The 14,339-nt window shown below is 39.4% G+C and overlaps 1 pseudogene; it reads right to left on the bottom strand.

The window, feature by feature from the left end:
* Positions 1 to 7,280: 7,280 nt before the first annotated feature.
* LOC100992830 (heat shock protein HSP 90-beta-like) lies at positions 7,281 to 9,797 on the bottom strand (annotated as a pseudogene).
* Positions 9,798 to 14,339: the final 4,542 nt, after the last annotated feature.

Raw genomic sequence — 14,339 nt, 5'->3', positions numbered from 1 at the left:
TCCATGGTTTTTTGAGGATATTTATAGCTCAGAGTCTATACTTTCTGGTAATCTCTATACAGCAGAACATTCTGAAGAGATAGTGAACATTTTGCAATAATGAATACCCAATTCTAGTAGATTTCAATTTCTCTGTTTTGGAATTATTCTACATATCTTCTTTCCTCAGTGGGAAAAAGTATCTTTGCAAAAGGAACCTGTGGTATTTTCCATACTACATATGCCCTAATTACACAATCACAAGATTTGATATGTGAACTAAAAGCAAGAAGGATGGTTTTATTTTTATGTCCTGAACTCCCTCTCTTGTTAAATTCATGCATTTTGGTTTAGTCTGTTCTTCAGAGCAATCACTTGAAATATGAAACACAGCAACATTTATAAATTGGAATGGAAAACATTACGGTTTCCATCAGAGGAAATAAACATTGAAGGAAGTAAATCTATTCTACCAAGATGTATTGTGTGTTATGTGCATAGAGCAGGTTCTATGGAGATTAAACAAAGAAGCACAATTGTTGTTCTTTGGCTTCAGTGAACTTGAAATTGTTGTGGAGAGAGTGATTCAGTGCAGAAAACTGAATTTAATAATAGAAAATAATACAGCAGGTGTTGACTACATGTATACAGAAAATGATAATCCTGGGCAGAGATTTTAATATACCCTGAAATAGTCGCCTTTGATATTAAACACAGAGTAGTCTCATAATTCAGGAATGAATTATGGAACAATGGACAATGAAAGTGAATTAACTGACTGAGAAAATGCTCATATCTTAAAAGGGCTAATGCCCTGAACTAAGACCCATGAACACAGGAGGAATGAGATCCCATAGAGAGGTGATGTGCTCACTAAAGTGGGTCCAACTTATTTGTCTTCTGAAGCAATCTTAGAGCTCCCTTTCTACAAAATAATACTTGTCCCCTATTTTTTGAAGCTTTATTTCTAGGTAACACTTCTATCCCTTGAATAGATTCTTCTATCTCCTCCTTTCCTTCCCTAAACCCTACTTCCCTCCATGAAGCACTTCCTACCAAAGGAGAGATGGTAATGAGGCCATCTCCACCGACAAGTGACTGATTGAAATAAGCTTGCCCTTAACTGGCTTCACTCACCACTACACAAAACGCTCTCTCCACTTTTCTTGAACACAATACCACTTTGGAAGTAGTTCGTGGTTTTTCTGTTTAGTTGTCTTTCCACTTTTCTGTCAGTATTAGTGTTTCCAATGAGACAATCGTGAGCTCTTTCTAATTTTTAACATGGTATCCATTAAATGGATTAATGCTTCAAGTGGTGATTGAGGTTATGAATAAATATTGTGCCTTAGAAGTTTAAAATGGAAGTTTTATTTTAACATTTGTAAGTCTTAGCAGGGCTTATTGAGAAAGCGTCCAACCCTAAAGTAAAATACAAGTGTTGTCTTTCTGCAAAATGAGATGTTTCAAACATTTTCTCTTCAGCAACTCAACTCAGAATTTTTGAATATGTTAATGAAAATGATTCAGGAGAAGTAAAAAATTGGGTAAAGTAGGGGAACGGAGGGGAGTGATGGAACCTCGAAGCATTCTACAGACACATTTGTGACAGCAGAATCATAAAACTACCTGCAAATTACCTACAGACTTCAGTGATCCCCAAAGCCTCTACGCTTAAACATGTCCATTCTGTTTCTTCTTGTCAGAAAATTAAGGCTCCATGGAAATCAGGGCAAAAGTTGCTCCTGTACCCTCCTCGTCACTCTCCATTTCTTTTTTTTTTTCTTTTTTTTTTGAGACGGAGTCTCGCTCTGTTGCCCAGGCTGGAGTGCAGTGGCTCTATCTGGGCTCACAGCAAGCTCTGCCTCCTGGCTTCATGCCATTCTCCTGCCTCAGCCTCCTGAGTAGCTGGGACCACAGGGACCCGCCACCACGCCAGGCTAATTTTTTGTATTTTTAGTAGAGACGGGGTTTCACCGTGTAAGCCAGGATGGTCTCGATCTCCTGACCTCGTGGTCTACCCGCCTCAGCCTCCCAAAATGCTGGGATTACAGGCATGAGCCACCACACCCGACCCCTCACTCTCCATTTCTTATTGGTCAACAAAATGTACCTCAGAGAGGTCCACAGAAAGGATAGCTCCTGAGGTAGCTGACCCCCTTTATTTATTTATTTATTTATTTATTTATTTATTTATATTTTTGGTTTTGAGACAGGGTTTCACTCTGTTGCCCAGGCAGGAGTGCAGTGACGTGACCTCAGCTCACTGCAGCCACAATCTCGTGGGCTCAAGCAATCCTCTCACTTCAGCCTCCCAAGTAGCTGGGAATACAGGCACATGCCACCACATTTGGCTAATTTTTGTATTTTTTGTAGAGACAGGGTTTCGTCATGTTGCCCAGGCTGGTCTGAAACTCCTGGGCTCAAGCAATCCACCTGCTTCGGCCTCCCAAAGTGCTGGGATTGCAGGCACGAGCCATTGTACCTGGCCCACCTTTTAGTTTTACTGGACTCTAAAATGATATGAGGAATTTCTTTATCTGAACTTATTTTTCCACTGGGTTTTATCTGTTGGAAGTTACTAGTAAGAAATCCCCACCAACCAAAAAAAGGAAAAGGTTTGCTCTTTGTGTGGGAATTGCTTAGGCTATGGATTCAAGTTTGTGTATTTATAGCCTGTCTTTTGCTTCTTCTGAGTTATTTGGCCATAGGCAACTTACTTAACTTTATCTTGCTTCAGTTTATTTATCTGTGAAATAGAAATAAAATAATAAAATAAGGAATCATTTTATTAACCATAGACACTGAACTCCAGCCTTACTCTCTTATTCTTTTTATAACTTGTTACTTGTCTTTGGAAAGTATGGATTACCCTGGTACAGCTTAGAAGCTAGTGTTAGGGAGCCCTGCTTTCCTTAGGTGATCAGGTCCTAAAGATGAAGTTGATAAGGGGTCTTAGGACGCACAGATGGTGTCAGTGTGAATTACTAAGTGCTGCCTTCTGTCCATTGCCCAGTGGAGAACCCTTCTAGTCAGAGAAAAACAAGGATGCTCAAAGATGCCTGTTTCACAATATGAATTCATCTTGGATGTTGGTAGCTCTGTCGTGTGAGTCTGTGACACTGTTGTCATGTGTTACTGATCATACCACAGTAATAGTACCTCTGGGTCCACCATTCTGCCTTTATAGAGTTTTCTCTCTTATTTGGAATAATGTATCAACGAAAGATCTCTAGGTTAATAACCTTGAGTCTTTTCTTTGTCTATCAAAACTTCAAATCTACAAGAATGATAGTATTCTCTTAAACATACTGGTAATAGTAGTTGTTGATATGTAATAATAGCAGTGCTATAAGTAGCTGAGAATTATGTTTCCCTCACTTTGTCAGATCCAGTGCTTTGTATAGGTTAATTCTTTTATTCCTTGTGACTCTCTCTGAAGAAGGTACTATTTTAGCCACCATTTATAGGTGAGGAAACTGTGGCACAGATTGGTTAGCAATGTACCCAAGTCATCCAGCTAGTAAGTGGAAGCTAGTAAGCTAGGAACTGGGATTTGAATCCAGGATATCTGGTCCCCAAGTTTTTAGTCTTAGCCTCTAAGATGTATCACTTCTTTGTTAATAATGATACATACTATTTATTGTATGTTTATTTTGTGCATGTCACTGTTTTAAGTAGTTTGTATGCAATATTTTATCTCTTCTTTGTAACTATCTTGTGAGGGAGGTTTCTGCTTCAGTTTTTCAGATGAGAAAACTAAGGCTAAAAAAAGTGAAATATTCTAACCAAAGTCACACAGCTAGGAAGTAGGAGAGCCAGCATTCCTCAAAGCCCCTAAGCTTAACCTATGAGCAAAATTGTCCTAGGTATATGGTGCTAGTTTCTTCCAAATTGAGTGGAAAATTCCATTTAAGTCATTTATGTTTTTTTTAATAACCTTTCCTTAAAGTCATGTCAGGAACATGTCTTTAAAATTATCTGAGGTAAACACTTTTTTTGAAATTCACATATTTATAATTGGTGGGAAAATACTTTCTGGGTAGGGAGGGATTGGTATGTTCACAAACAAACATTTGGGGCATGTGTGGAGAATTGTGAGCTATGTATTTTGACTGGAGACTATGGAGGGTGATAAATGTTGAAATTAGACAAGAAATAAGCCTGGAGAGGTGGGATGTGGCCAAGTCATGTAGGGTCTTGAAAGTCTCGTTTGGAGTCATAATGCGCTCCACTGACAGTGAGGGACCCGTTGAGCTCTGTGCAGGACCGGGGTTCCAGCCGACTGAGGGAGATTCCTGGGATGTAGGTGTGAAAGCCAGGTGGAAGCAGAGAAGCAGAAGTAGAAAGATTAGGTAAAAGGTTATTGCACAGTTTTTGTAAATCCACCAAAAGACATGCAAGAATGTTTATGGCATCTCATTCATAATAGCAGCTTTTTTCATAAAATCCAGAGAATAGAAAAATTATATAGTGATAAAAAAGAACAAACTGCTGCTATATACAACAATAGGAATGAGTTCCACAAATATAAGACTGAGGGAAAGAAGCCAGACACAAAAAAAGTAGGTGCTACAGTCCAATGACGAGAAGGTCAAGAAACAAGATTTGTTTCAAGGGAAACAAATGTATGGCTGGAGAAGGCAGAACAATTACCTCTGTGAGGACAGATGGTGCATATTGACTGGGAAGGAACATGAGTGTTCTGGATGTTGGATGTGTTTTATCTTTTGATGGTGGTGGGATTACATGGTTTTCATACACACAACACACATACATAGATACATGTATACCTACGTAGATATGTAAAAATTCAGTGAGTTGCATATTATGATTTGTACACCATGCAGTGCATCATGTACATATACCTGAATAAGAAGATTTTTTTTAAAATTACTTTATAGTTCCATCAATTCTATTAATAATTGTAGAAACTTCCCACTGGAGAATTTCCTTTTATTTTTCTCTAATTGAGAAAAGAGAACATATTTCTTCATCTCCTACTCTAACCCAGATTTTTTTCCTGGTTGGTTGGGTGACCTCTCTGTGATTCACTGAATCAGTGGCAAGAGTGGCGGCTTCAGCAAGAGGTGAAGAAAGAGGAGAAGGCTTCAGAGGTAATTGAGGAGAGGGGAGGAAATGAGTCAACTTCCCCTGGGTGTGAAGTGTAAGTTGCCTCACACAGCGGAGGGTGGCCCTCTTCCTCTCAGAATTTCAACATACCTTCCCTGTTTTCATTCTCCTACACCAATGCCACTGTTTCTTATGAATGAAAATCAGGCAGGTCGCTGTGAGTCACCCATTTTCACATAAAATCACAAGGGACTAATTTTTTTAAACTGGAAGCTAATTGGTGATTTATATGCAGAGCATACAAAGGGTTTGTAGTAATTAGACCATATGAATGCTTATGAATGTGTAACTGGAAAGCAAGCTGATTTTCTCACAGAATTATGTATATGGAAATTTACGGTTCTGAAATGAGTACATGCTTTTCTAAACAAGCTGGTGTAAGCCAGACAGAGAATCCTACGAGTAAAGACAGCCAATGAGTGGTTTTGGAGAATAGTTGGTATAGGGTAGAACACATATCAGGGAGAGCGATTAAGGCAGAAAAATTCATTTTGAATAAGATCATGGTTGACTTTGAATGTCAGATGAAAGATTTTCTAAGTAGTTTAATAGGTGACTGGAAACCATTACAGACTTAAGAATAGGGCATAGGATTGAGCTCAGGACAGAAAAATACTTCAGGAAAAAAGAACTTAATAGCCTGAGAATTGTCTGGATGCTGGGGGAAAGTGAAAATGTGTTAATTTTAGAATGGTTTAAAAGGAAAAAATAAGCCCTTTAAAAATAATTCTAAATAATAATTTAATCTTGATATTCTTATCTTGACTTGCTTAGTGTGTTTAATCTGAGTAAACTGCTACTTGGATTACCATCTGAATGTCTAATATGATAATGAGTAAATGGTAAACTTTGAGGTTTGCATTTATCTTGGTGAGTATTGGGAATATGGCAATGCGGTGGATATATATTGACTTGCTGTATATGAAATTATGAATAGTTCTACTTTAAAAAATCCCTTCACAAAATCGAAGCCTTTTGGAGATAACAATACTATGGAATAACATTAATATTTATTTTTATTTATATATTTATTATTATTTTTTTATTTTACTTTAAGTTCTAGGATACATGTGCAGAATGTGCAGGTTTGTTACATAGGTATACATGTGCCATGATGGTTTGCTGCACCTATTGACCCATCCATCATCTAAGTTCCCTCCCCTTGCCCCCCAGCCCCCACAGGCCCTGGTATGTGTTGTTCCCCTCCCTGTGTCCATGTGTTCTCATTGTTCAACTCCCACTTATGAGTGAGAATGTGTGGTGTTTGGTTTTCTGTTCCTGTGTTAATTTGCTGAGGATGATGGCTTCCAGCTTTGTCCATGTCCCTGCAAAGGGCATGATCTCATTCCTTTTTATGGCTGCATAGTATTCCATGGTGTATATGTACAACATTTTCTTTATCCAGTCTATTATTGATGGGCATTTTGGTTGGTTCCATGTTTTTGCTATTGTAAATAGCACTGCAATAAACATGTGTGCAAGTGTCTTAATAGTAGAATGATTTATATTCCTTTGGGTATATACCCAGTGATGGGATTGCTGGGTCAAATGGTATTTCTGGTTCTAGATACTTGAGGAATCTCATACTGTCTTCCACAATGGTTGAACTAATTTACATTCCCACCAACAGTGTAAAAGCGTTCCTATTTCTCCACAGCCTCGCCAGCATCTATTGTTTCTAGACTTTTTAATAATTGCCATTCTGACTGGCATGAGATGGTATCTCATTGCGGTTTTGATCTGCATTTCTCTAATGATCAGTGATGTTGAGCTTTTTTTCATATGCTTGTTGGCCATGTAAGTGTCTTCTTTTGAGAAGTGTCTATTCATATCCTTTGGCCACTTTTTGATGCAGTTGTTTGCTTTTTCTTGTAAATTTGTTTAAGTTTCTTGTAAATTTTGGATATTAGACCTTTGTCGGATGGGTAGATTGCAAAAATTTTCTCCCATTCTGTAGGTTGCCTGTTTACTCTGATGATAGTTTCTTTTGCTGTGCAGAAGCTCTTCAGTTTAATTAGATACATTTGTCAATTTTGGCTTTTGTTGCCATTGCTTTGGAGTTTTAGACATGAAGTCCTTGCCCATGCCTATGTCCTGAATGGTATTGCCTAGGTTTTCTTCTAGGGTTTTTATGGTTTTGGGTTTTACATTTAAGTCTTTAATCCATCTTTTTTTTTTTGTATAAAAACGGCATATTCTTTATTTTGCATTCTTTAATTTCAGAACAAAATGAAGAAAATAAAATAAACCACAATACACAACATCCAATCCTGCTGTCAAGAGTAGAGAGGGAATGGGGCTTGACACCCTTGGTTTCCTGCCTTCAACACAAGGACAGGAGAGGGAAAAAAACACTAGACACCAGCAGCCAGGTGGGACAGGGGCACTCGAGGCTGCAGTGGGAGCCATGGGGACACTATACAAGGGCACAAGTTTTCCAACTATGAACTCCTAACCTATTCGACTTCTTCCATGCGAGACGCATCCTCATCACCCTCAAGAGGGGGGATCTCATCAGGAACTGCATCATTGGGTTCCTCTGCTGCCACTTCATCTTCATCAATACCTAGACCTAGCTTGATCATGTGGTAGATGTGGTTGGAGTGTGTCTGGGGATCCTCAAGGGAAAAGCCCAAAGATAGCAGGGCGGTTTCAAACAGCAGCACCACCAGGTCCTTAACTGCCTTATCATTCTTGTCGGCCTCAGGCTTCTGCCGCAGCGTCTCCACGATGGGGTGGTCGGGGTTGATCTCCAGGTGCTTTTTGGCCATCATATAGCCCATGGTGGAGTTGTCCCAAAGTGCCTGGGCTTTCATGATCCACTCCATATTGGCTGTCCAGCCGTAGGTGCTGGTCACAATGCAGCAGGGTGAAGACACAAGTCTACTGGAGATTGTCACCTTCTCAACCTTCTTATCTAAGATTTCTTTCATGAGCTTGCAGAGGTTCTCAAACTTTGCCTTGCTTTCTTCCATCTTCTTCTTCTCCTCCTCATCCTCAGGCAGCTCCAGACCCTCCTTGGTAACTGAGACCAGGCTTTTCCCATCAAACTCCTTGAGCTGCTGCACACAGTACCCGTCAATGGGCTCAGTCATATATACTACCTCGAAGCCCCGTTTCCGCACTCGCTCCACAAAAGCAGAGTTGGCCACCTGCTCTTTGCTCTCACCAGTGATGTAATAGGTGGACTTCTGTGTCTCCTTCATGTGAGAAACATACTCTGACAGAGATGTCCTCTCATCTCCAGACTGGGAGGTGTGATAGCGCAGCAGCTCAGACAGGCGGCGGCGGTTAGTGGAGTCTTTGTGGATTCCAAGCTTGAGATTTTTAGAAAATGCCTCATAGAATTTCTTATAATCTCCTTATCTTCTGCCAGCTCAGAGAAGAGCTCAAGGCACTTCTTAACAATGTTTTTGCGAATGACTTTCAAGATTTTCTCTGCTGGAGCATTTCTCGGGAGATGTTCAGGGGCAGATCCTCAGTCAACCACACCATGGATAAAATTGAGATACTCTGGTGTCAACTCATCAAAGCTGTCCATGATGAACACACGGCAGACATACAGTTTGATGTTGTTCTTTTCCTTCTTGTTCTCAAAAAGGTCAAAGGGAGCCCGACGAGGACTGAATAGCAATGCCCTGAATTCCAACTGACCTTCTACAGAAAAGTGCTTGAGTGCCAAGTGGTCTTCCCAGTCACTGGTGAGGCTCTTATAGAATTCTCCATACTCCTCTTGGGTGATGTCATCATGGTTTCTGGTCCAAATAGGCTTGGTCTTGTTTAGTTCTTCCTAGTCAATGTATTTCTCTTTGATCTTCTTAGTTTTCTTCTTCTTATCCTTACTGCTGTCATCCTCCTCATCTGAACCCACATCTTCGATCTTGGGCTTTTCTTCATCATCTTTATCTTCCTCTTCTTTCTCACCTTTCTCTTCCTCTGCCTCATCGTCACTAATTTCCTTCTCTTGTTTCTTCTCCAAATAAAGGGTGATGGGATAGCCTATGAACTGAGAATGCTTCTTCACTACTTCTTTGACCTGCCTCTCTTCTAAGTACTCTGTCTGATCTTCTTTAAGATGGAGGATCACTTTGGTACCCCTGCCAATGGGCTCACCATGGTCACCATGCACAGTGAAGGAACCTCCAGCAGAAGACTCCCAAGCATACTGTTCATCATCGTTGTGCTTTGTGATCACAACCACTTTCTCTGCCACCAGGTAGGCAGAAAAAAGCCAACACCAAACTGCCCAATCATGGAGATGTCTGCACCAGCCTGAAGAGCCTCCATGCATGCTTTAGTACCAGACTTGGCAATGATTCTCAAATTATTTATGAGATCAGCTTTGGTCATGCCAATGCCTGTGTCTACCAAAGCCAGGGTACGTTCCTGAGGGTTGGGGATGATGTCAATTTTCAGCTCATTACCACTGTCCAACTTCAAAGGGTCTGTCAGGCTCTCATAGCGAATCTTGTCAAAGGCATCAGAAGCATTAGAGATCAACTCCTGAAGGAAAATCTCCTTGTTGGAATAGAAGGTATTGATGATGAGGGATATGAGTTGGGCAATTTCTGCCTGAAAGGCAAAAGTCTCCACCTCCTCCTCTCCATGGTGCACTTCCTCAGGCATCTTGAAAAGAAAAGGCTTACACGTACTGGAGAGCAACGTGGGCTTGCTTTCTGATACCCAGGCAGCACCAACGCTGTGCTGGAGTGACTTGAGAGCATCTTTAATCCATCTTGAGTTAATTTTTGTATAAGGTGTAAGGAAGGGGTCCAGTTTCAGTTTTCTGCATATGGCTAGCCAGTTTTCCCAGCATCATTTATTGAATAGGAGATCTTTTCCCTGTTGCTTGTTTTTGTCAGGTTTGTTGAAGATCAGATGGTTGTAGATGTGTGGTATTATTTCTGAGGTCTCTGCTGCATTCTATTGGTCTTTGTCTGTTTTGGTGCCAGTACCACACTGTTTTGGTTACTGCATTATTGTAGTATAGTTTGAAGTCAGGTAGCATGATGCCTCCAGCTTTGTTCTTTTTGGTTAGGATTGTCTTGGCTATACATGACCTTCTTTGATTCCAAATGAAATTTAAAGTAGTTCTTTTCTAATTCTGTGAAGAATGTCAATGGTAGTTTGATGGGAATAGCATCAAATCTATAAATTACTTTGGGCAGCATGGTCATTTTCACAATATTCATTCTTCCTATCCATGAGGATGGAATGTTTTTCCATTTGTTTGTGTTCACTCTTATTATATTGAGCAGTGGTTCATGTTTCTCCTTGAAGAGGTCCTTCGCATCCCATCTTAGCTGTATTTTTAGGTATTTTATTTTCTTGGTAGTGATTGTGAATAGGAGTTTGTTCATGATTTGGCTCTCTGCTTGTTTATTGTTGGTGTGAGGAATGCTTTTGATTTTTGCACATTGATTTTGTATCCTGAGACTTTGCTGAAGTTGCTTATCAGCTTAAGGAGTTTTTGGGCTCAGATGGTGGGGTTTTCTAAATATAGGATCATGTCATCTGCAAACAGAGACAATTTCACTTCCTCTCTTCCTATTTGAATACTCTTTATTTATCTTGCCTGATTGCCCTGGCCAGAACTTCCAATACTATGTTGAATAGGAGTGGTGAGAGAAGGCATCTGTTTCTTGTACCAGTTTTCAAAGGGAATGCTTCCAGCTTTTGCCAATTAAATATGATATTGGCTGTGGGTTTGTCATAGATAGTTCTTATTATTTTGAGATATGTTCCATCAATACCTAGTTTATTGAAAGTTTTTAACCTGAAGAGATGTTGAATTTTATCAAAGGCCTTTTCTGCATCTATTGAGAAAATCATGTGGTTTTTGTCTTTGCTTCTGTTTATGTGATGGATTACATTTATTGATTTGCATATGTTGAACCAGATTTGTATCCTAGGGATGCAGCTGACTTGATTGTGTTGGATAAGTTTTTTAATGTGCTGCTGGATTTGGTTTGCCAGTATTGTATTGAGGATTTTCACATCAATATTCATCAGGGATATTGGCCTTAAGTTTTCTTTTTTTATTGTGTCTCTGGTAGGTTTTGGTATCAGGATGATGCTGGCTTCATAAAATGAGTTAGGGAGGAGTCCTTCCTTTTCAATTGTTTGGAATCATTTCAGGAGGAATGGTACCAGCTCTTTATACCACTGGTAGAATTCAGCTGTGAATCCATCTGGTCCTGTGCTTTTTATGGTTGGTAGGCTGTTAATTACTGCCTCAATTTCAGAACTTGTTATTGATCTATTCAATAACAAGATTTATTCTATACTATAAACACCTCTATGCAAATGAACTAGAAAATCTAGAAGAAATGGATAAATTCCTGGACACATACAACTTCCCAAAACTAAACTATCAGGGGAACCCACCCCCGATAATTCAACGTCATTTCACTTAGGTTCTTTTCTATTTCCCTAAGTGTCTGCCGGTCTGAGAAATAAAGGCAAAGAGCACAAAAGAGAGAAATTGTAAAGCTGGGTGTAAAATAATAATTCTTGTTATTGACTTCTTCCTGGTTTAGTGTTGCGGGAAGTCAGTGACCCTGAATGGAGGGACTGGCTGAAGCCATGGCAGAAGAACATAAATTGTGAAGATTTCATGGACATTTATTAGTTCCCCCAAATTAATACTTTTATAATTTCTTATGCCTGTCTTTACTGCAATCTCCCGAACATAAATTGTGAAGAGTTCATGGACATTTATCACTTCCCCAGTCAATACTCTTGTGATTTCCTATGCCTGTCTTTAATCTCTTAATCCCGTCATCTTTGTAAGCTGAGGATGTATGTCACTTCAGGACCCTGTGATGATTGTGTTAACTGCACAAATTGTTTAAACAATATGAAATCTGGGCACCTTGGAAAAAGAACAGGATAACAGCGATGTTCAGGGAACAAGGGAGATAACCATTAGGTCTGGCTGCCTGAGAGCTGGGCAGAACAGAACCATATTTCTCTTCTTTCAAAAGCAAATAGGAGAAATATCGCTGAATTCTTTTTGTCAGCAAAGAGAATGCCTTCCTAGGGGAAGGTCTCTGAAATGGCTGCTCTGGGAATGTCTGTCTTTTACGATTGTAGGTAAGGGATGAAATAAGTCCTGGTCTCCCATAGCGCTCCCAGGCTTATTAAGACGAGGAAATTCCTGCCTAATAAACTTTGGTGAGACCGGTTGTCCGCTCTCAAACCCTGTCTCCTGATAAGATGTTATCAATGACAATATGTGCCCGAAACTTCATTAGCAATTTTAATTTCACCTGGGTCCTGTGACCTCACCCTGCCTCCATTTGCCTTGTAATATTTTAGTACCTTCTGAAGCATGTGATCTCTGTGACCCACATCCTATTTGTACACTCCCTCCCCTTTGAAAATCACTATTAAAAACTTGCTGGTTTTGTGGCTTGGGGGGCATCATGGAACCTGCCAACATGTAATGTCTCCCCTGGACACCCAGCTTTACAATTTCTCTCTTTTGTGCTCTTTGCCTTTATTTCTCAGACCAGCAGACACTTAGGGAAATAGAAAAGAACCTACGTGAAATAACGTTGAATTATCGGGGGTGGGTTCTCCCGATAGTTTAGTTTTGGGAGGTTGTATGTGTGCAGGAATTTATCCATTTCTTCTAGATTTTCTAGTTCATTTGCATAGAGGTGTTTATAGTATTCTCTGATGGTAGCTCGTATTTCTGTGGGATCAGTGGTGATATTCAATTTATCATTTTTTATTGTGTCTATTTGATTCTTCTCTCTTCTTTATTAGACTGGCTAGCGGTCTATCTATTTTGTTAATTTTTTCAAAAAAACCAGCTCCTGGATTCATTGCTTTTTTGGAGGGTTTTTATATCTCTATCTCCTTCAATTCTGCTCTGATCTTAGTTATTAATAATTTTTAATTTGATGGGATAAATTGTAAGTCAGGAGTTACACATGGGCAGAACAGGAAGGAAATGAAAACGTATTGAGTGACTGTTACATGTTACATGTTACAGTATTAGCTCATTTAATCCTGAAAACAGTACTGTAGGGAAAGAATTATTATGCCCATCTCACAGATAAGGAGTTAAACAGACTTGGCTCTTCATTATTTTCAACTGTGTGATCCTAGGCAAGTGATTTAACCTTTTTAGACCTCAGTTTCCTCATTGGCTAAAATGGAGACAGTAAAGTATGCAGGTCCTAGGGGTATTGTCTGGATTAAATTCAATAACAGACATTAAAGTTTTAGCCCAGCACCTGCCTTATGACAGTTTATACATACTGGCTTGCTATGTGCCAGGTACTGGCTGAGAAACTTAAATTTATCATCTCATTAAATCTTCACACAAACGTTATGGTAGGCACTCAATTGTTATGTTGTTCTTCCAAGTAATAACAAGCTTTATTAATTATTTTACTGTGGCTCAGAGAGATTCTTACTCATCCAAGATCAATAAACTAACAAGTGGCAGAACTGATATTCCAATTTAGCTTTATTTGAGGACAAAAGCCAGACACTTTTAAGAATATCTCACATTAGAAAATGATGGGAATACTCATAAATTACCTAAGCTATTTCATCTCCCTGTCTCTGATTTGGAGACCAATAAGAGAATAAGCCACTGCTAGGTATAGGATCACACTTTAAAAATCGTGACGTATTTAAAAAATGGAGAAAAATGAAAATGTGATGTGGATGGAAAGAATGTGTGTATGAAAACAATCAAGGTTGTAGCTGGAAGAGGGCCTACAATATCAGTGATACTTGAGCATCTATGATTGTGCCTAGTCTTTCAGTATGGCATTGAAATAAAGTGTATATTAACATGAGTGCATATGCCTGAGCATTGAGAATCTATGTAACATTATGTCTCATGTCTCATTAGACAGGAGACAAAGTGAGGCACATGAGAACATACAATCGCTTTATTAGTTTTAAATTCCACACCTAAGTTATAAACCAGATTTCTGCAACTATGTGCATGTGACACAATTATAAATATATAGGCAGCATCTAATGTACTTTTATTAGGTACCCCTGTGAATAAATCCACTATTTTTGGATGGAGACTTCTGCTTAGGGTGGAGGCATGAGGAAGAGAACCTTGATGATGAAAGAGCAAGAGATGTTTGCTCAATTACCACTGGGTTCATTTTAGAATTTAGGATTTTATTTTCCTAATGTGGTTTGCAAATTTAGGGACAGATGTGAACTTTGCTAGACGAGATTTTGAAGAC

The sequence above is a fragment of the Pan paniscus genome, chromosome 3 (assembly GCF_029289425.2).
Source record: "Pan paniscus chromosome 3, NHGRI_mPanPan1-v2.0_pri, whole genome shotgun sequence".
Taxonomy (NCBI): Eukaryota; Metazoa; Chordata; class Mammalia; order Primates; family Hominidae; genus Pan; species Pan paniscus.
The sequence above is the reverse complement of the archived record's forward strand: the minus strand, read 5'-3'. Positions and strand labels throughout refer to the sequence as shown.